This window comes from Trachemys scripta, chromosome 13, assembly GCF_013100865.1.
Source record: "Trachemys scripta elegans isolate TJP31775 chromosome 13, CAS_Tse_1.0, whole genome shotgun sequence".
NCBI classification, from domain to species: domain Eukaryota; kingdom Metazoa; phylum Chordata; order Testudines; family Emydidae; genus Trachemys; species Trachemys scripta.
Window position 1 is genome coordinate 23,064,821 of NC_048310.1, and position 24,155 is coordinate 23,088,975.

General features: G+C 41.7%; 1 long non-coding RNA gene across 1 annotated transcript in view; it reads right to left on the reverse strand.

Moving 5' to 3' along the window:
• Positions 1 to 8,040: 8,040 nt before the first annotated feature.
• Positions 8,041 to 24,155, reverse strand: part of LOC117886860 — a 163,438-nt gene continuing 147,323 nt past the window's right edge. The window contains exons 2-3 of the long non-coding RNA XR_004648071.1: positions 12,480 to 12,617; positions 8,041 to 8,590 (exon numbers count right to left, since the gene is read on the reverse strand). This is a non-coding gene — a long non-coding RNA (uncharacterized LOC117886860). The remainder of the gene's footprint in view (positions 8,591 to 12,479; positions 12,618 to 24,155) is intronic.

A 24,155-nucleotide genomic window follows, 5' to 3' on the forward strand; every position in this document is an offset into this window, starting at 1 on the left:
TTTTTACAGTGTATCTAGCCCTTTTCTTCTGTTGCGAATTGTCTCAGAACAGACCATGACTTGTTAGCTACATGCAACTGTTCAAATATATTTTGCGAAAAAATTTCTGCAGGTTTCATGTCAATTGCTTTCTGTGATGTGTTCCCTTGTTATATGAATGTAGGTGAAATTCAGCCCTGTGCAACGAGACAGCACAAGGCCTGGGTGCTCCTTAAATCACTCTCAAGCCCTCAAAATAGGCTCTAAGTAGGACTAACATGGTGCATAGGCCTGTTGCTAACCCTATGCCCAGAGGTGAATTTAATCATGTGGTAATGTCTTTCTTCCTTAATTGGGGACCTAACCTTTAATAAACTAATCGTACTTCCTGCTGAAATGGATTGTGTTTAGTCATGATACAAATTGCAGTTTATGATTAAACAAATCTTGCTAACATGACTGTTTACAAAACGTAAACAGAGATGTGAGCACAGCTGAAGTTAAATTCCATCTCAAACTTACTGAACTGTTCATAACTGATTTCCCCCATATTTGCTCATCTTTAGTCTAAACCAGTAGAACTAAAGAATTCTAACCTGCAGTAGGGAATAGGTAGCCATACATGCTTACAGTAGGCATTGGTTCCCTCTCCTGTTTTTTTCCATCACTCTAACCTTATGTCTCCTGCTAAAATGACTAGAAACCTCCATTATGTTGTCTGAGCAGTGGTATTTTGAAATAATCCAGATATGCAGGTGCAACTAATGAGGACAATAACATGTGAGAAGCAAACTTCAGAGCATTTAGGGATTTAAAAAATACTATAGAATTAACCTGTCCAGGCTTTGACAGATGAAATCTGAAGACAAATGATTTGTTTGTCTTTGGAGCAAATGCATTTTTTTTAAAGAAAATCTAAATATAATGCATGAGGAAGAGTTGTACTAATCTGAGAAGAGGGTAAACTGATCTGATCTTGATTGTAAGTGCTTTATGCTGCTACTTTGAAACAAACAAACAAACAAGTTAATATGAGGGCAGGGAATGTCTTCTAGCAGCTTAGCCCATGGGGAGAAAAATGTAACAAACAGAGCTGGGGAATGTTTGAATTGTCTTGGTTGTGCAAGATTTATGGGCTTTGTGGGGAACAGAGGGCCACATTATGTTTCTACCTACTCTTGCTGTCTGAAGAGCTGGGGGAGGGAACGCAGCTAGAAGCAGCCTTCCCCAAATGTTTCCTAGAGCAGTGGCTAAAGTCAAAAGCCATTTTGTTTGTCTCTTGTTTGACTAAGCAATCAGGTCATGCTGAATCTGTGACATTCCAGTCACTTCTACAGCAGAAGTCTTTGTAAAAAATGTGTTGTGAGATTGCTAAAATGTGCTCATCCCACAATCTCCGAATGCTGCTACGACAGAAAAAGTATAACAATGCATGTAAATTACTGACAAATGTCAGCCTTACTGGGGGGTGGGACATGGAAAGCTGTACATTTCCCACAACCACTCCCTCAGGCAAAAGATTGAGCAAATACAGTAGATGTGGTGCAATAAACCAAGATTATGGCACTTCACTTCCCAAGTGTGGCCTTAGGCACAGACTAAGTAGGCAGTTACCCAGACACTATATTTAAAGGGACACTAGAATAACATGGGCAGCCATGGTTACTCACCAGTACCCCAGTTCTGAACGTCTCTTCTGTGGCTGCAGCACTTCAATACCATCTGTGGCACCTTAGAGACTAACAAATTTATTTGAGCATAAGCTTTCGTGGACTACAGCCTACTTCATGTAGCCCACGAAAGTTTACGCTCAAATAAATTCGTTAGTCTCTAAGGTGCCACAAGTACTCCTGTTCTTTTTGCGGATACAGACTAACACAGCTGCTACTCTGAAACCTGTCAATACCATCTGTATTCCACCCTGGGTTTCGCTGCAGTTTCTGCATATGAACTGGATACCTTTGTGTCTTAGATCTTGTCTACACTGGGATTTTAGCCAATGGTGAAGTGTACCAGAGCCAACCATTTGTATAGATCAGTGCTGCTTATTTCAGTTTCAAATCAATGCACATCATGCTGCACTGCTGTAAACCATGTCTACACTAGGGGTTTGTCCCAGTGCAACTACAATGGTGGCTAAAACGGGGACATTTTAAGATGAAAGGACTACAAGCCTGGCCCTGAGGGCAAGTTAGATAGTAGAAGCCGCCTGACAGAAATTGCTGGAGCCCTAATTGAAGCACAAACATCTTTAATAGCAGCAAAAGGTAAACAAAAATACTAACCAACTAAATGTGCTTGTGTACAAAGGATCACTTTTTCCGGATGTGAAAGTCCCTCTGAGAAATAATTTGAATAGGAGGTACACTGGCTAGCTGTAAATTGTGTATTTAGTTATTGCTGTTTACATCATGACTCAAAGTTGAGGAAAAGATCTTAATATGAGAACATTTAGTCCTCAACACTGTTATCATTTTGCTTTCAAATAAATGGTCCTAATCTCAGATATGTGCACACAGAAGTTTTTGGGTGCTTTTCAATATGAAATGCATTGAATCTCCAAAGTCCAAACAACGTTGCTGTTCAGTACTACCTGAATCTCATTAAACCCACGCTGTTAAAATAAATACAAAGTACATGGTTTGAAAATAACCAAACTAAGCAGGGAAAACATAAATAATTCCCCCCCCCCTTACTGCTGTTTTCCTCAGTCTATTCTCCCATAATGCTTCAGTGATAGCTGACAGTTGGATACAGCACAAGACCCTGCTGGACAACTGTCAGGTTTGCTGAAGGATATTAAAGAGAACTTGATCATGTGTCAGCTCTCTTCAAAATACACTCACAATAGGAAAGTGATATATCTGTCAAAGCAAGGACTTCAGCATTTGGCAGAACAGGCCATTTCCACAAACAAAACTGTCCAATTACATTAGAGGGCATGAACTTCAGGTGTGTATGCCAGGGACAGAAAGATCTGTAGCCACACATCACAGAGACTGTCTCCTTAAACCATATGGTTGGATGCAGGCTGAATCTCAAACATAGTTTCTTTATTCTTCACAGATTAAGAGTTAATTTAGAACTATCAGAAACATAAATCGCAGCTTTGAACTTCTACATTAACTTTTTTTGATTTGAGTCAAGGCTGCCAAGAATTCATTTTGGGAGAGAGTGGAAAATTTATGGGGTTTGATTAGATGATTAAGGACCAAACTATGGCACAGTTAATGCTTGTTTTGTTTTTTAAATGCTTTTAAGAATGCTAGTGTGAGTTTTGATTAAATATCATCATTGGTTGGGAAACAAATTATGCCTGACACAATAGCAGCAAAGACTTTTTCCTGGAAATATGTTATAGTTGAGTTTAGGTCTTTCTTGTCTCTTTCAAAAAAATGCAGGCATTTGGTGGGAGTGAGCTTTCAAGTTAAAACTGTTTGTTTCACGTACAGTATATTTCTGTGGATGACTAAATTCGAGGAAGCCATCAAATTTTATGATTGAGGGTGGAAACTGTTTTGGTCACATTGTCTGTGCCAAAATGCTCATTTTTGTGTACATGAAATATAACATTTCATCTGTGTGTAAAGGTAAAATCCTGCAGTTTAATATAGTGCCCATGGAGACCTTGACTGGGACAATTTGCAAAGAATATGCTCATTTTCAGGAAACACACTCTACTGTAAAGTGGGTGCTGCTGGCTTTATTTGATTGTGTACAATTTTGTTAAGGAGCTGTAAACATTTATTTAACCCTTTAAATAAATTGCATTAGAAAGCAGAGAGGAAAACAAAATACAAAAATCCTTTTGTTCAGAGTGGAGATGTGAAAAACACAATATTAAGTTGAAGCCCAGCTAAACATCTGGGCCAAATTCTACGTTGATTTACATCCTGTGCAATCCCATTGAAAGCTATTTTTTTGAAATGATGACTCTTAAAACTACTATTCTCCCTAGCCTTCCCAACTCCCAGAAGCAAAATGCTCCCAATTAACAGCCCCAGTCCTGCCTTGTCCTCCTCCTCTGAAATGGAGCATTCCACTCTAATGTTTGCAGTTCCTGTTGGACAGGGTATATCTTCTTCACTTCCTCTCTTCCACTGACTACAGGTTGGTCTACATGGTGCACTAGAGGGGTGAAAATTCAAACAGTACTACATTAATACTCACTAGGGAACATTTAGAAACACCATCAGGAGCCACAGGGGCCCCTTAGTGTGCACCATGTTAGTGCACATTAGAATTTACACCCTTCATTGTGCAGACAAGCCCTTAGTTTCCCAAACGTTAGCAAGTTGAGCCTCTTTCAGGAATAGGAAACCAATTGTGTTAGCCCACCATGTGCTGTTAAAGCACTACATATTTTAATGTATACATCTTCTATGCCTCCACACCACTCCCACTCCTCCCCTCAGCCATAGCTTCACTCCATTCCCCATCAGGAAATACTGGTTTCACTCTTCAAAGGCTTTGTCTTTGCTGCCAAGAAAGGTATATTTTCACAGCAGGATAATGTTAGTTAACCATACATTGCCCATAATCCCGCTCTTCTGGGACTACTTGCAATATTCCAAACTTCTGAGCTGCTTCAATAGCCACCATTTAAACCAACCAATCAGCTGGTGGCTTCATTTTTTGGTCATGCTGTGTGCTGTAACTGATCAACTGTTTGACGAACACGGAGTTATCTGTATGGAGCCCTTCACTAGGGGCTCAATCATACGTCTCTCTCTGCTCATCTGTACAGGAGAGTGAGGGGGCATAGGAAACCCCTTTAGCCATCTGTGTAGGCTTCTTGCATCACCAGAGTTGGTTGGTAGTGGAGGAGAGCATAGCTGCATTCTTGTGCAGATAGTTAGAGTGGGTGGTACAGGCAGCAAGTAGGTGGAGCTTTGGTTCTACCCAATGGTCCAGCAAATGCAGGTTGGCTGATGCAAAAAGAAAAATAAGATGTGACAAATTCCTGACTCCTAGTGGCCAGGGAAGGAGTAGAGTTCAGACTGAGATTGAGACCCAGTCTCATTCCAGGCCTGACCCTCAGACAGCACAGTTACGTGATGCTGGACTGGAAAGCAGGGTTACAATCCGGACTTACGTGTATGACTTTCTGAAGTCAAACATTTCCTCCTGTAAAATCCAAACAAAACAAAGTTTCTTGCTTTCACTGAAATGCTGAATTTTTCAGCAAAATTTCACTGCCCGGGGCCTGGGCAGTAGTCAAACCTGGTCCAGCAGCAGATTTAATATCTCACAAACCATCAACTGTAATAACTGGTGCTTAAATAGACAGAAATCTCCTCTTTTCGTTGGCATTTGGTTTTGTTTCTAGCCCGGTTATATCACAAGATACCATGTAAGACCCTCAAACTATAATGTTATTATGCGTGAAAAAGCTATTTAAGGTCATGTTAGTGATTTTTAATATACCCTGATTATAATTTTCCTCTGACTTCAAGAATTGAATAGTTGGCCTCCTGTGGAAGCATGGCTTTATAGATGGATGGAAACAAACTATAGGAACTATAACAAACCTTTCTATTGTTTGCTATTTGTGTACAGCACCATATATAGCACATACAGCGTGCATGCTAGGGTTGTATGGTACAGGTATAAATGGTTTTTTAGTACTTCTTTGAGATGAATTGTATATCACATGACTTTGGAACTCATGAATTATATGGCCTTCTGAAACTCATGCTGATAAACCTTTTTAACTACACAGCACTAGCATGTATTATCTCTCACACTCATCTTTCTGTTTGTACAGTAGGCATGACAATAGAAGAGTTATTTACACTGCCAATACAATTTTAACTTTGCAATAACCTCAATTGACATGATGGCTGTGTGGAACATTCAGAGTTACAGGTATGGAAGCCTTCACAGGTTTCAGTTAGTGAAGTCGCGCCTTCAGTTGGCAGCTCATTTGCCTGAAAATGCTACAGGATCTGAAATTCTAGCTCCCCTCTGCCTTCCCTCCATAAATTAATCTCTTAATTAGCAAGCACAATATGCCCATTTATTTAATGAGCTGTGTGGTGGCCTATCCTGGTTCTTAGAAAAGATCATGCAGCATTTGATGCCCAGCTTGCAACCTATGCTAAAGACCCACCATGTGACAGAGCTCATGGACAAGGGCTGTTTTAGTTGAGAGAAGAATGTAAGACATAATCGAATATCTCTTAGAATCTTTACCAGGCTTCTGGCTGGAGCTGACAGACTCTTGGGCTAACGGTCTTGGAGTCAATGGTTTTCACCCAAGTTTACCCTCATGTGAGAGCAGAACTGGATCCCTTCTTTGGGGATGCTGGAGTGACATATTCTAATGATACCACAACAGCGTTCCATGAAATCATTGTTCCCCCAGGCCCAAATTATTGACCAGCATATCTGATTATTTGATGAGAGGTGATTCCCTACTTAAGGCCAATCACCTAGCAAGCGTCAAAGGGGGGGGGGGGATATAGACATTTATACAGATAACAAGAATATCCAGAAATATAATCATTAATATTTTTAAAAATGGAGAGGTTTGGAATAGATATACAGTCTCAGGTTCAGGGCTTAAGCCAATCTCTAACTATTTGGGTCTTTATGAGGACAGGGTATCCCACATCGGCCTATTGTGTGGTTTCTTGCACATTTCTCTGAAACTTCTGTTGCTGGACATTGTCAGAGGTAAGACACTGGACTAGCCAGATTGATCCTGTTTGGAAATTCCTATATTCCTTCAGGTGGATGCCAAACATTTCTTATACATCCAAGGCTACATGTGTTTGAGCCGAAGTCCATTAAAGTAATGGAAAGCCTCCCATTGACTTAAATAGAATTTAGATCAGGCCCTGAAAGCACAGCTCACAGTATAATAAGTTTTTTACAAGATGTGTTTTTTTATAATTCTTGCAAAGTTTTGTTTTGTTTTTAAATAATTAAAATTGCGTTTGAATGTTCACAATATGCAATAAAACCAAGCAGAAACAAACAAGAAAGATCAGACACTCTTTGTGAGTTGGTGATAGCTGGTATGAACTTGCATGGTAGTATCAGTGCCTGATCTAGACTGTGCCTAGCACTATAATGGTAATGTTAGAGAGATCAGAACTCTACTTGCCCTTAGGCAGATCTATCAGACAGGTCTGAGCCTATAAACCATATATTCAGAATGGAAAAGCCGGGAGAAGGAGGAAAAGGAAATTAAGTGTACTCATGTTGGTTGTCTTTTTAAAGATCTGAAATGCACAGACTAGTTAGAGTACCAGGAATAATGGGACAAAAATTATACTGGGGGTGAGATTCCATACTGCACGTCTTAGGGGATGTCTACACTTCAGCTGGGAGTGCACTGGAGCTAGCCCACTAAACATAGTAGTGTAGCAGAGAGTAGCATGGGTGGTGGCTCGATCTGGCCTCCTGTATATATACCCAGGGAGGCCGGGTAGGTTTGTACTCAGCTGGATTGGCTAGCCAGAGCTGCCACCCATGATTCCTCAGCTACACTGCTATTTTAGTGTGCTATCTCCAGCAGAACTAGCACATATCCATCTACCCTAGTTGAGACACAGCACAGAACTTGCAGCCCACAAGAAAGGGGCTATTGTGGCTTTAAGACACACCTTTGCTTCTGGTTGTGGGCTACTTTGGGGGGCTGGAGAGGCCTATGGTATAATTTAGACAATCTGGGGTGGGCTGTCTAAGTTACAGCAGTCTTTTTGGGTTTTCCTGTGGCCTGGAATATCCACAATACTGAGTGGTGTGGCCCTGCCCTAGACACAGACTGCTTCCAGCCACAGTCCCAGTTCCCTTTATACCCCTGTACTGGGACTTATGTGGGGTGGGGGTCCTCAGAGAACAGCCAGCTGTCTTCTGTAGTGCCTCAGAAAGAACTGGGGCTTGAGACCTTTTACATTGCTCTAGCCCTTTTCTCAGTGTAAAGGGTGCAGAATGGGGGTGAAGATTTCATGCAATGAATACAATAGATCTTACAGGCTATTTTCCCTTTATTGAGCAGTCACTGTTACACACATGGATCCAGTACATAAAACCAAACCAATATCACTAAGTTTTAGATTTAAGCCCACAACTCGGAGAAATAGTTACCTCCTAAAATGTAGGTTATGATCATAGCTGTGAAAGCTTGGAAAAATTTGCTTGGCAAGCAAACATGCTTAAAAAAACTCAAAGCACTGAGTGTTTAATTAGCTTAATTTACTTCCTGTTACTTTAAAATATGCCCGTTTGAGCTTGACATTACCGTACTTCAAGAGGCTTCTGCTCTGATACTGCATCAAAGCAATGTTGAAGCAAGAAGGGCTGTATTTTAAAGTGGCAACTCTAAAAATTACTGTTCTCCTTTTGCCCTCCTCAACTCCCAGCAGCAAAATCCCAACCCGATTAGCAAAATGATTTATTTTACATAAAAATAGTCATCTCCCTTTTGCTCTTCTCCTTTCAATTGGTGAATTTCACTTGACATTTGCAATTTTATCTGGATGCTGTACTATGAGGTCTTCACTTCCCATCTTAAACTTAGGTCGTGTTGTTGGGTGCTGTTAAATGTCTGCTTCAGTACACCTCAGAAGTGGGTGCAGTTCCATGATGGATGAAGTGATTCCTGTAGATAAATAACTTGTAAAGTTCTATTTTGTATCCTTCATGATGAAATATACTCTGATACTACCATTTTTATTCATTTTCATTGTATAGTATAATCTTGTTACATTAGTTCTATTGAACTCTTTTATTTAAAACAATAATAATGATGTGCCTTTGCTCTTTCTCTCACAGCTACAGCATCTGTGCTAATCCTTAGTTAACAAATTAATTTAATTAAGTGAAAACAGCCCACAATGCAGTTTTTGGGTCAGCTCTTCACACCTTTGCATCACCCTTGCATCAAGGAACCTCCTCCCCTCCCCCCTGTCAGATAAAGTCAAAGGAACCAATTCTACTTCACTCAATCCTCCCTGACATAACTGGGACCCAAGGTTCTGTGAGTGCAATCCAGAGCTGGTGGAAAAGGCCGTTCCAGCCAGCATAAATTAGAGCTACCCTGAGGCCAAACAGGCCTCAGGATTTAGGGGGCAGCAGAAGGTTGAAAGCCACCCGTTTTCCACTCATGTGTGCAGAACGTAGCTCCCATGAATCCAAGGAGATGGCCCTATAATTGCAATTGATGGATCTGGTTTTCCTCACTTATATCAGAGTGAGTCAGGAGTAATTCCATTGAAGTCAATAGAGTTACCCCTGTATAAAACCAGTGTTACATCAGTATGAGGCCCAACATTTCTAAGCCTACTGGTGGTAGCCATGGTGCTGAGAGTAACTCAATTTGTGACACCAGTGGAGTGGTAAATAGAGCAATACTTTCCTGTATGGGTTCCAGGTGTCTTCAGTGAACCAAATCATTTTGTTCAGTTTACCAGGTTTCCCATCTTCTAATCTTGACTCAGAGTTTAAACCTTGTGCAAAACCCCCAAAATTCCAAAACAATCTCAACAAATCTTGGCTAACCTAGTTAGTTTCCTAATTAAACGGGTGAGCTTTGTTGCTCCTCCAACCATAAGTTCTGAACCCTCAGGTAGCGACAGGTGGGATTTGGAGGCCTTTCTTCTCAAAAGCTTCAGAGGGTGATTAGCAAGTTCTATCCCTCATGGACTTTGTGAAGAGTGAGTTTGGTGGGACCAAACCAACATGTCAGTCTTCAGGGGGACTAAAAATGGGGCCAGTGCCTCCCATTCTATAGCAAGGCTTTCTAGAGAAGTAGATGATTTGCTACCCCCATTTAGCAGCAGGAGTGAAAACAATCCTGCTTCCACTGCAGCCAGTGCTTTCCTGGGTATTACCATAAGGTGAGGACTGAGATTGTCCCATGGCAATAGGTGATATACCTGACATAATGAAATTCTTCACATTACTGCCATGCAACCTTCTTGACTCAAGAGTGGACAAGAAAGGAAACATCTATAAATATTTTGTTAATATCATATGCACCTCAGTTTACCTGTCTGATATTATCCTGCCTGACTAGGAGTTAAATCAAAAAAAGCCGTAAAGGGAAAACCAGTAGGAAACCAAACAATGGCAAAGATAAGATACTAACATAGGGAATACCAAGGGTCCTTGGGGAAACAATAGGGAAGCTATTAATTGGGGAATACCCTCAACCTGGCTTCAACCAGGTTGGCAAAGTTTACTCTTCACAGATGGACCCTAGGATCAAAGGAGGTGCTAAAATCTTAAAGCTGCAGGCTAGGGAAGAAGGAGGTGTGGAGAGGAGAGAGAAGTGACTGAGCTTGTCAGCAGTTGCCCAGGAGAAAGAGAGACAGAAACTGCAGCAAGAGGGCTGTCCCTCAACCTAGGGATGGAGGTAACTGGGCTAAAGGGAATTTACAAAAGCTTGAAAGCAAAAATGATGGTGTAGGTAAGAGTTATGTGCATGAACCTTTTTCATTCTAGCTCTTTGATCTGCATGCGATGTACCTTTGAGTAAATAAATAATCCTTTGGGCTGAAGAAGCTGTTTTTGAATCACAGTAATCAGCTCCTTGGTCACAAACTCCTGGAGGGAAAAGCGCTTACAGGAACCTGTTATATTGATATGGTTGGTAAACAGGGGGCTGCAGCCCAGAGAGCTAGTCTCAGAGTGATTGAGCGATACGGGTTGACCCTTGAGAGAGGGGAAGGAAGTCAGGCCTGTCACCAGAGGGAAGCATCTTATGGGGACTAAAAGTGGTCTAAAGCATAGCTCGCCCTATAACCCTGACACTTGGATTGTAGGAAGGCTAGCCAGGGGTCGGCAACTTTTCAGAAATGGGGGTCCGAGTCTTCATTTATTCACTCTAATTTAAAGTTTTGTGTGCCAGTAATACATTTTAACGTTTTTAGAATGTCTCTTTCTATGTCTATAACAGGGGTCGGCAACGTTCGGCACGCGGCTCGCCAGGGTAAGCACCCTAGCGGGCCGGGCCAGTTTATTTATCTGCTGAAGCGGTAGGTTCGGCCAATCGCGGCCCTCACTCGCCGCGGTTCGCCGTCCCGGGCCAATGGAGGTGGCGGGAAGCTGCGGCCAGCACATCCCTCGCCCCGCGCCACTTCCTGCCGCCCCCATTGGCCCGGGACGGCGAACCACGGCGAGCGGGGGCTGCGATCGGCCGAACCTGCCGCGTCAGCAGGTAAATAAACTGGCCCGGCCCGCTAGGGTGCTTACCCTGGCGAGCCGCGTGCCGAACATTGCCAACCCCGGTCTATAATATATAAGTAAACTATTGTTGTGTGTAAAGTAAATAAGGTTTAAAAAATGTTTAAGAAGCTTCATTTAAAATTAAATTAAAATGTAGAGCCCCCGGGACTGGTGTCCAGGACCCGGGCAGTGTGAGTGCCACTGAAAATCAGCTCACGTGCCGCCTTCAGCATGCATGTCAGAGGTTGCCTACCCCTGGGCTAGACCATGTCCTTGTGCCGCATCTCAATGGGTGAGGAGTGAGTAGGTAGCAGGCTTCCCTGAAGACTCTATGGAGTGAAAGGGCAGCAGACCTTAGGTTTGCCTAAAACCTCTGTTCATCCCCTGACTGCCAGCCTGGCACAGAAAATGGGGATTGGGTCAGCCACTTGTCACCAAAGATGTTGGGGAGTAATGAAAAAGACCCTTTTTACACCCCTCCCCCAGATGATACCTAGAGGTATGTGGAAAGGGGTTTGTGTGAGGAGCCAATTAGGTAGAGATGTGGAGCCTTTGGGGTTGAGGGGAAGGAAAGATGTATAGGAGAGAGTTAAAGGTCCTGAGTCAAACCAGGGCTGGCTGAAATTATCTGAGGTTTGTGCATCCCTAGAGAGAATTGCTTTTACATCAAAACCAGAAGATCTTCCTCTGCTTTTGAGGTGAAAGTTTTGCTCAGTATTAGTCACACTGGAAAACAGTTTTCATGCTGCTTTGTTACTGGCTTAAGGGGAGAGAGAACTCGGAAAGTAGGAGAATTAAAAGGAACTTGATTGAGATATTTGAGACTATGAAATACGTAGTGAAAACTGATCAGTCCTTCCTCTTCATGGTATCTCACAGTACAGCAACAACTTGTCGCGTGATAAAATTAATGGCAGGTAAATTTAGAACAAATGAAAGGATCTGTTTCTTCACCCAGGATGTCACCTGCCTCTGGAATTCACTTGCACAGCAGGTCATAAGGACCAGAATTGTAGCAGGAAAAGAGCTGGATAAGTTTATGACCAAATAATACCATTCATAGTTATACTTGCTAAGATAAGCGTAACTTAACCGCAACTCAAGTACAGCGCCTAAGATGAACTCTGAGATGGCCAGTAAGGAAATTGATCCCATAGATAATCCAAGGTGGCAGACAGAGTTATTGTTCTTGTACTCTTTAATTTTTTCTGGTTTTGTTATTTTTGTAGTTTGATAGCTTTCATTTTTACATATCCTTTAAAATAATAAAATGATCATTATGAAAAAAATAGTCTGAGCTATGCCAGGAAACATCTACTCACCAGAAAGTTTTTAGTTCCACCCCGGCAAACAGCTGCATGAAAATTGAATATAGGGTGCTAAAGATCGATGGGCACAACTGATTGCTGTTCCAAATGAAACGACGATGCACAAAGACATTGAGAAATCAAACTGATGACCTGTAAAATATAAGTTCCGATTAAGAAATATTGAGTTGATAGAAATTCCTGAAGGCAAGGAGACAAGGGAAGATGAAATATTTTTGAGAGTGAAAGATGAAGCTGTTTGGTATGGATGATTTTTGAGCTCCCTTTACAGTGTGTTAGAGCACATCAAATCCATGGCTGATCAGACAACACCTGGCATAATGCGTGTTAAGTCTGTATTCCAGTTTGTTTAGGCTGCAATTCTGAATTGGCAGTCTGTATAGCCTATTCCCCTCAACAAGGAAGTGTCTTTGACACCCAAAAATACCCTCACTGCATATAAACATATATCAGAGTATTCTTCAGCAATAACGTCTGTACTGCAGTATCATTAATTTGGACCATTACTATAGAATTTCACAGTGATTTTTTAATTAGGGTATGTCTGCCCTCTGTAAGCCAGTGCACTGCCTGTGCAGGATCAGGCACCAAATCAATATGCAAATCTTTATTCATGTGATTAGTTCTTAGTCAAGCAAAAAGTCTGGTGACCTTCATGGCACTACTCATATGCATAAAACTCATCTGAGTAACGATATGCAGGATTGGGTCCTCTGTTTGTAAACTCATTGAGGGCAAGAGGTCCCCTCTTTGTGCTGTGCACACTTTTAACTCTCCAGAAGCCAAATGCAAAATGAGTCAATTTTTCAAAAAGTAGAGACTGAGGTTGGCTTGTCCACATGCACCCACATTTGTATTCATGATGGACAAATGCCTAACTGCTTGTATAATTAAGTAAGTACAAATATGGGTTTCTTTTGTTATTTACATGCTCCTACTTTTGAAAACATCACTCCATGGGGCTGATTCACTGCTGAGTTTCTCCAGGGGTACACCATGGTAACTGCCTAGAGAGAAGTGGAGTTACACCAGGGCGAATCTACAGTAAGGAAGTGGTGTATCAGGCCTTGTGGGTCTTTCTCTTACAGAAGAGATGATGTTTCCAGAAGAATGGAGCCAAATAGTACCTGAACTTTGTGTACCCAAAGGCTACTAGGGGAGCCAGACTCATGGAAAGTTCATCTTTCCTGATGTGGATTTTCATTTGCTTTTTACTGTATGTTTTCTAAAAGTACTGTCACTGTGTTTGTTCAACCGAGTATATATGATGTTATAATTGTTTTGTTTAGTGCTGTAAATAGTACGTGTGATTAATCTTGTCCATGCTGGAAAGGTATTTGAGTTTCTTACCAGGCGGTATGTGTTTAAGGTTCTGCTTTATTTATGTGTAACAGACGAGGACAAGTACTGTAGTTGGGAGTACAGAAAAGTGAGAGATGGGGACTAAAATCTGTTTTGTTTTTGTTTTTTTAAGGACCGAGAAAGCCTGGTTTGGAAATGGGGTCAGAATTAAGAGCTCCTGCTGTGCTTCAGGTTGAGGTGAAGCTGCTAGTGGAGGCAGAGCCCTGGAGATTGCTGGAGTCTGTCGCACCCAGCTCGAGATAAGAAATAAACTGTAAGGAGCAAGATGAGCAGGACACAGTCCTAAAGGCTAAGGAGAGTGAGCCAGTGAGGGCTTGCTCACCAGAGTTTAAATCTTTTGTAAACATCTTGTTCCAGCAGTGGGACTGATACCATGACCCTGAGCTATCGAAGTTGCTGTTTTCGATAGATCCTAGCGGTTCCATTAATACCGCTAGATTATTCACACTGGGTGACTCAATGGTCCTTTATTTATTTATTTATTGTACTGCCTGAACAGTGGGTGTTTTTTTAAAAAAAGCCTTCTCCAAGAGAGCATCTACTTAAAATGCAATAATAAATTGTACCCCATTAGAGTTAATATAAACATAGCTACAGCCCAGCCATACTTTTGGGAAACACCGCTGTTCTATTTTATTTCAGTACTGCAGGAGTGTTTTGATCTCACTCCACACCAGCCTCACAAATCACTGGTGCAGTGCTCTCACTAACTTGTCTGTATTATGTTCATTTTCTGGGTGGCAATAAATATTAGAATAAAATAAACTAAAGACTGCTGGCTGGGGCTCTGTTAGCTATCTTTATGGTTTCCACGGCAGCTGAATGACAGCTCAGGCTGGAAGCAAGCAGCCCCTTTTCACCAAGTAAATTTAGCCTTGGGAAGGATGAACATCATCTAACTCTTGAGCTGTGATGGTTGATGCCAGTCAGTAAATCAGTCAGATTTTAATTATCGGACACATGACAGGGAGCAGTGACAGGCTGCAGTCCACTGGAGAGCATTCCTTCAAAGCAGCTTTAAAAACAGAACAGCACTTGAAGAGGAAAACCAAGTGAACAGAACACAGTCACAGCTGAATTGCAGGACATTAATAGCATGATGGAATTACCTTCCTCATAATTTTAACTGTTTGTTGGCTGTAGACCTCCTACAGAGGGAGTGTATCTAATGCAGTATTACTGGGAGGTTTTGGGTTTTTTTTTTTAAGCCCTCTACAAGAGACCCTGTGGTTTCTAATAGTGTTTCACACAGTTCTTTGCATAAGCAGCTGTTAAATGCAATGAAAGCAGTTACAGAGTTATATGGCAGAAGAAGCCCCTAATTGGTTAGATGAAGTTGTGTTTCTGACAGTGGCCCCTTATGAAAATTGGTAACATACCTTAAAATGACTGGAGTATGTAAGAACTTTAGTATGTATGATTATTTTGCATTTTTATGATTAATTCTCAGATAATTATCTAAAAGTATCTTCCTGGAAATCTCTTTAGGCCTCATGTTAGGAAAAGGTTTTGGGAATTTCACAAAATCTATTTGGAGAATTCACAGAATTTAAAAAAAATACTTTTGTAATTCCGTGTGTGTTTTGGGATAAGAATGGGAGATGGCCGGATGGCAGCTAGATTATTGTCTGAAGAGTCTTCTAGGGAAGTGTTTTTCGGAAATCATCACTGAATTAAAAATATGAATGTCGATGACAAAATAAATAAATAAATAAATTAATTAATAATGTATCATTAAGTTCATAAAAACACCCGTCACCTTTTTAACTGAGCTCTTCATAATGCGTGTAGGGCAACTTGAATGTCCGTAATCTTAAAGCTGGTGAGATCTTTTTCTCACAAGGCATAGGTTCAAGTTGAATCTTTGGGCACACGCATACACTGGAGTCAATAAGAAGTCCCACATAAAGCTCATTAGCAGGACATGCTGTAAAATCTTTCATAAAAACAGCATGTGGCTATTACAGCAGGCCATATTATGGAATCTTCAGACACAATATAGCCCAGTTCAGTGCAGTGCGTAGTCTCTGCTCAGAATACATGAAGCCTTGGAAACAAAAATAATGTTCAACTTAATCTCACTGAAGATCAATAATTTTCTAATGGGTAAGTCACAGCAAATACAAATGAGTCCTACATCAAAACTGGATCTCTCTTCTTCCATGAAACTAAACACTCATTGACACAGAAATCATCTGGTGTCTGAAAATGTAGCCCATTTCCCAGTGGGAATCACACGATGCACTCAAACTGGGATTTGTGTTCGATGTTTTAGGCTCAAGCTTAAAAAATAATTTTAATTTAAAGACTTCTGTAGGGAAAGCTTTATAATAGGAACACAGGTCTCCAAGGGATATATCTCTTTGCATCCTTTCTTGTGGTTAACTTCACAAATCTAAAATATATATATATGTATATGTATATAGATGTGTGTATGTAATTTCCATAAATTAGCAACCATTCCGGTTTTGTTGTATTTTTCTACAAGAAACAGGTAGTCCGCATTTTATAAATAAATTCAACAAATACCAGCCAATTAACTGACTAATGACTTTAACTCTCTAAACCAGACCACTATTTCTTGGTATTAGGTTATGACTGTGAAGCACTTAATTATTAAATATTATTATTATTACTACTGTAATATCTAGGAGTTGTAGTGGTGTACCAGGGCCTCATTGTGCTAGGCACTACTTGCTGGTAGCATGTGGAGAGCTAGATGGTCACATGGGCCCTCATCCTGCACTATTAAAATCAATGGGAGCTTTCCTATTGATTTCAATGAGTGTAAGATCAAGCCCATGGTGCAGCTCTCTATCTGGTTTCCAGCTGCTAAACTGTATTGGAAGCTAATTAACAATACATTAAATCGATTCCTAATGCTACTTCCCCAGCTAAACAATTGCTGCAGTTGCCCAGGGGACATTATTTGACTGCACGTGGGAGTGGAGATGGTCCTTGTGACCGGGAAGGGGAGGTTGTCCTAGTGCCCATAAATGGGAAGAGAAGTGTTCATGGCATAAATTTGTCAAGCTATGAAAAAATTGTGACCATCTGGCTTACATCAGTTGATAAGGGATAGACTGGACTAGAGTTGGGTTTCAAATACACCAGTTGTAAATGAGGTAGTCATTACTCCATGGAAGTCAACTGAGTTATTTTGGATTTACACCAGTGAAATTTAGAGCTGAATCTGGACCATGGTATATTATCATAGTAATATATTTTTCTACATCGTTGAGGTGTATAAATTTAGTTACACAGGTGAATTAAATAGTTTACTGTATTTTCTAAAGAAAACAGATTTTTAAGTAGAGTACAATATGTCAGTGTTTTACAATTATTAATGAATGTTACAGGAAATATAGTGCATGATCTACACCTTTTATGCTTTTTCATTTATAGATGAACAACAAGATAATATAGCCACAAACAAACAAACAAAAAAAGAAATCACCTAACCCTAAATTTGATACAAAAACAAGGCTCAACAGAAGCCACTTCTACAAAACAGTCCTTCCCTGCTAGTGGATAAACACCATGAAACAAAGGAAAGTGCATATCGAAAGGTGAGAAAGTAATGGAACAACACAAAACCAAGAGCCAAATCATCAGCTGGTATAAATTAGCATAGCTCCACTGAAATTTACACAAGTTAGGAATTTGTCGCTGAGAATTTTTCTGGTTCTGAGAAAGCAATGGAATGCTAAGGAGATTCTATATCTTGTCAAAAGCTTGCATCCTGTCAATGTCAAAGGGTAGGAATTAAGATTTTGTGTTAAGAAAAATTTATGTAGTTTTCTATTGGAAACATTCTACACTGAATGGAAAAATCTTACACTCCCGGTCAGGAAAAAGCTAAATCAAGTCTCTGATCATCCCACTCTCCAATCCCTTCAAGTATTTTCAGAGCAATATTCTTCTACAGTAGAGCCTCAGAGTTATGATCACCTTGGTAATGGAGGTTGGCTGTAACTCTGAAATGTCCATAACTACAAACAAGACGTTACGGGCTTCAACCACGTGTGTGTGTGTGTGTGTGTGTGTGTGTGTGTTTTATTGCTCGGGGGCGGGGGGGTCAGAGCTTCTGACCCTTGGGAGCACAATGGCTCAGGGCTTTAGGTTGGGGGGAGTGCTGGGGCTCGGGGCTTCAGCCCCACGGTTCCGTTCCCGGTTTCAGCCTCACGGGGGGCATCAGGGTTTGGGGCTTCAGCCCAGTGGCTCCATTCTTGGCTTCTGCCCTGCGAGGGATGGGGTGAGGTGGATGCCAGGGCTTGTGGCTTCATTCCAGCTTCTGCCCCGGGGAGGGCATCGGGACTTGGGCTCTGCTCCTGGTTTCAGCTGTAGTGGTTACAGTTTTAAGCTTAACAGAGTGAAAGTTACTTCTGCTACCTGCTTCAGATTTAGAGTCTCTAGGAACACCTAAAGACCAAGGACAGTGACCACACAGACATTCACAAGTACAAGGTTTACTTTATTTTACAAGTTTCGTTAAAGTTACAATTAAAGTTATGATTACCTAAGTATATAAAAATTCTATAAAGACCTATGTAAAAGTTACAAATATAGTTATACTTACATCCTTAACAACAGTGTTAGGATTTGATAGGTCTTTCATAGATTGATCATCAGTAGAGGGATGGTTCCTGCTGGAGTTTCCCACCGGGAGCTCAATTTTCCTAATCTGGGCACCCTTTTTTATAATGAGATTCTGACTATGCCTCATTAGCATTTATGCACATTGTGCACCCTGCAGTTAGGGCATGTGTTAGAAAAATGTGACTACCAGGTATCTTGTAAGCAAAAAATTACTCTGACAGTTAATTTTTCGCAATATCACCCATTGGTACATGTTTTTCCGTAATGTTAAGGCATTGGGTTATTCTTTAATCACTTATTTATATCAGCATTTCTTAACTCAATGGCCTAGTATGGCTAAGCTAAAATCTTACACGCCTCAGCCTTGCATTTCATTCCTACTTACTTAGATACCTAATACAGGATTATTTCCTCTACATCAGGGGTGGCCAACCTGTAACTCCGGAGACACATGCGGCTCTTCAGAAGTTAATATACGGCTCCTTGTATAGGCACCAACTCCGGGGCTGGAACTACAGGCGACAACTTTCCAATATGCTGGGAGGTGCTCACTGCTCAACCCCTGGCTCTGCCACAGGCCCTGCCCCCAATCCACCCCTTCCCACCCCCTCCCCTGAGCCTGCTGTGCCCTTGCTCCTCCCCCCTTCCCCCCAGAGTCTCTTGCATGCCCTGAAACAGATGATCGGGAGGTGTGGGGAGGGAGGGGGAGGTGCAGATCAGCAGAGCTGCCAGTGGGTGGGTGGGAGACACTGGGAGCCGGGGTGGTGGGAGCTGATGGGGAGCTGCTGATGTATTACTGTGGCTCTTTGGCAATGTACATTGGTAAATTCTAGCTCCTTCTCAGGCTCAGTTGGCCACCCCTGCTCTACACACTGATCAATCTTATACTTCTATAATCCTACAATTTACCTGTATTTAACATATGATTATATATGAAATAATGTTAGATAAGTATAACAGCACATAATAAATGAAAAATAAACTAAAATTGTTTGCTACAAAAGTTTGCAAGGAATGTGCATGCACACACGCATGGGTGGGAGGGGAGGGCAGGGGGGAGGAGCTACCAGTAAATTGTGTCTGGGTGGGGCTAGAGCCATGATTCACACAGCCTCCCCCCATCTTGATTCCCTAGTCACGCATTGGCAGGGCTACAGTGAGGGCAACTGTCTGTCACTTTCTCTCCTAAGAGCCTAGGAGGCAGTAGACTTATCTCTCTGTTACACACCTAGTGTAACCATTGACACCTATGCAAAGTGAATGCCATTGGTGCCATTTTGATTTGATAGTATTTTAGAATGATTTTGCACTGTGTAAATGGCTGCCCGAGTGCCCAGTCATGTCTGGCTGACAAAAAGTCTCCAGACACTGCCACTTAGGTTGTTCATCCCCTTCTCTACTACCTGGAGAATGAAGGAGTAATCATTAGCGGCCAGCATGGATTTACTAAGAACAAATCATGCCAAACCAGAGTGATTTCCTTCTTTGATAGGGTCACTGGTTTGGTGGATGGGGGGAATGGGGTGGACATAATATACCTGGACTCCAGCAAGTCTTTTGACACAGTCCCACATGACATTCTGATAGGTAAGCTGGAGAGATGTGGGCTTGGTGGATCTGCCATTAAGTGGATACATAATTGATTAAACAAACACAAAGAGTAAGTGTTAATGGAATGATGTCAGATTGGAAGGAGGTCTCAAGTGGGGTTCCACAGGGATCTGTTCGGGTTCTTGTGTTGTTTGTCATCTTTAGTAATGACCTGGATGTAGGACTAGAGAGCAGACTGATCAAATCTGCAGATGACACAAAGCTAGGGAGGCTTGCCAACACTATGGACGATAGAACTAAAATTCAGAGGGATCTTGATAAGTTGGAGAACTCAGCTATAGACAACAAAATGAAATTCAGCAAAGACAAGTGTAAGGTGCTACACTTAGGGAAAAAAACCAAATGCACAAATACAAAATGGGGGCTAACTGGCTTGGAAGCAGCACTGAGGAGAAGGATCTGGGAGCTGTGGTGGATCACAACTTCCACATGAGTCAGCAATGCGATGCTGTTGCGAAAAAGAAAAAAGGCAAATGCAATTTTAGGTTGCATTTACAGAGGCATAGCATGTAAGTCCATGGAGGTGATAGTACTGCTCTACTCAGCGCTTAGGCAAGTTTGGTCATCATAGAAAGGATGTAGAGAAACTGGAAAGGATCCAGAAGCAAGTGACAAAGATGATCAAAGGGATGGAATGCAAGCCATATGAGCAAAGACTGAAGGAACTGGGTCTGTTTGCAAAAGAGATTAAGGGGGACATGATAGCAGTCTTCAAATACTTGAAAGACTGCCATCAAAAAGATGGAGAAAAGTTGTTCTCGCTTGCCACAGAGAGAACATTCTACTACTTCTACTACAGTTCAAACTAAAGCACAGGTGGTTTAGATTAAATCTGAGTAAAAACTTTCTAACTTACAATAGAACAATGGAAGAGACTGCCTAGGGAGGTCGTAGAAGCTTCTTCACTGGAGGTTTTTGAAAGGAGTCTGGATAGCCATCTGTCGTGGATGGTTTAGACACAATAAATCCTGCAGCTTGGCAGGGGGTTAGACAGGATGACTGTTGCAGTCCCTTCTAACCTTATGATTCTCCCCTTTATCTCTGTCTCTGAAGAGGCACATTTTGGTTTAAAGTGTGTTTCCCAATATGAATTCCTTCATTAAAGCTCACAACATCCTTGTGAAAGAGGTAAAGGCTCTCTTCACCCATCACCGACATGTAGCTGCTCTTTTAATAGCACACAGCAACATTACTGAACAGCTGGGGCAGGAAATGAAGAACACTGTATTCAGTTTAAAGTGTAGGTAGGCAGAATGGAGCTGGCATGTGGCCAGGATTCTGAAGTTCACTGCAAATGGGCAGGAATTCTGCTTTACATTTCATCTGAGCGATCACTCTTCTAGCGGAAGAGTGCCTCCTCAAACACCAAGCGTGGTTGTTTGCTCAGTGTTGACTCAGAGAGAAGCATACAATCCATTAAATCATCCTTACAACTTCAGGATCATCTAAGTGCTGACTGATCTTGACACTGCTTAGTTTCTGAGTTCTTACAGGGTCTGAAAATCTTAAAGGTTTCCTGAGATGTGATGAGCACCTTGGAGTCAGAGCGCTCCAATCCCCTCATAGCCAGATAACAAAGCAGTGATCAGTCTCTACTACATATGGCTCTTTTGCTAAATGAAAACTTTGCTTATTACCAGGAGAAGTGACATTATAATGTAGAGAATAATAAGGTGCTTCTACTATTGTGTCTCACTCTGAGTGCACAGATCAGAACATCACCCTACATATTATGAGAGATTGGATCCCGAGCTGAACTTTAGAGATGATGAACACCATACCCCAAACAGCACAGAACTTCTGGGAAGTTCAGACACAGATCTGCTCTTTGTGGCAGGAACCCACCTCTTGTTCTCTTTGGTGAGAAGGTTTATCTCATGAAAACTTTAGATAACAGAACTGCCAGCAAAAATTGCATTGACTGTAAACTCTTCTGTCCCCTCCCACTCCACAGTGCAAAAACTACCTCTGACACTGTCAGACACCAGAGCTTAAGCCTAGGCCCAGGAAAGCATCCATTCTGTGGGGCTGTTCCAGACAAAAGGAACAATGTTCACATCCTTTTGATGGTATTAAAACCAAAACTTTATGGAAGTGGGAATAGTAACACAAAGCTTATTATAGTCCTGAGCATTTGAAAAGCACTGGGACAGCTGTCTGACATATTTTTCTAACTGGTGGGATCACATTAGACTCACGTGCAAAAAAAGGAATGACCAGGTAGAATCAAATTACACACAGTGACTAGAGGAATGGGAAGGACTGGAATGTATAGTATGACTGGTGGAATAAAATACAGCAGAAGGTGGGGGAGGGTTCCACACACTCCTCCCCCTCTCCCCCCGCCTCCCCAATTACAATTAATTTTAGTGGACTTGGGCCTACAAGTCCCTGGCCTAGGGCACTTTTCACATCATAAGAGTTGTGGGGAGGGAAATTGCACAGATGAAATGCAGCCATTGAAACCTAGCCCAAAGCTGTTCTTGCAAATAGACAGAATTTTCTCATTTTCATGAAACCAGTGAATATATAAATTTCACTGGATTCACTTTTCTGTGACAAAGAAGTTAACGTAGTTCAGGTTGGCATGTTCAAAATTGGAATGATCTGATTGACAGAAATGGGAGATGGCAGATTTACAATATTCAAATCTTGCTGTTGCACACTTCACTACAATACAAAAGATGTTCACACAGACCACTATTGGTGACAGGACACTTCCCTGTGCCATACACACTTACACTATACTCCCTTTAAAATATTTCTTGACTATTTAGTGTTATATGGGCTCTTTATTATCTTGTTAACCTCAATATTATATGTTCACAGCTTTTAAAGCTTCTTTAACGTATACAAACTTCATGGGTCACCTGAAAGTTAGAGTCTTGCAATTCTCTGGTTCCTTCTGCTTTGCAAAGGCTTCACCTAAACACTTTTCACATTTCCATAAGTTCTAGCTCTTCCTGAGTTTCACTTCTAGTTTTTGGATAGACTGGAAACAAAACTCACCCCAAAACTGCCAGGTGTTCCGTAAAAATCATGTATGGCAGACTGACAATATCCTGCAATGTCCTGGACAAACCTTATGGAATTAAAATAAACTTTACTGATTTAAGTTAAACCTTATTGAATTAGGGTTAATACCTTTGGGGTCCATTGTATTAAAAGTGTGTGTGTGTGTGTGTGTGTACGCACACGCTATGTAATTCCTCTGGTATCAGCCCTTTTGAAGCCACCCCCTGGAGAAGTTCACATATACTAGTTCAAACTTGATTCTCCAGGGACTAACAAACAAAGAAAGGATTTTTGGATAAATAGCCTGGTTTTACAGAGGGCCAGGGCCTGCTTTCTTCCTGGACTGGGCCCCTTGACCACAGAGCGCTCTGTCCTTAGGGAAGGGGTAGAAGGACTTGGTCTACTGAGGCCCCATAAGACTGAGTGCTTGTTCTGCGCGGAAGCTGGGATGAACTCGAAACCACAGGGCTCCCTTAATGGTTTTGAAGGACTGTTCTTGCCAGGGCCCATATTTAGTATTGGGATGGTCTCGGTAAGCTCATTAGCATGCATGTAGGTTCTTTTATTGTTTTGAATGTTTTATCTGTAGCGCTGTGTTCTTAAGAATAAATAGGCTGACACAGGAAGTGCCGTGTGGTACGTTATAACAGCAAGTCACACTTTTAGCAGTCTCTGAAGAGAAGGCAGGAGAAGCTTGCTTAGGCAGCCTGCCTTTTGCTGTGACTAACACAGTGAAGGCAGGATACTATTCAGCCTGGAAGTTCCCTGGTCGAGAGGGAGAGAGACATAGGTCTCCACCCAAGAGAGTTGACGACCAGGGGAGCAGGAAACCTGAGAATGGGTGTCCTTGCTGGACCACTGAGGGGAAATACAGGTGAAGTTGCCCTGAACTTTGACACCATGAGACGATGTTAGGTTAGGTGTCCTTTCCAAGCCATAATTCCCTTCCTGGAACCAACAGGAAGCAAATATGCAAAGTGCGTGTGATATCCCCTGACCAAACCTTTCAAATGGCCAGAGAAGAGACTGACAGAGAACTTATTGGGGTTATACCCTGAGACCATGCCTGGTGGACAGGACATT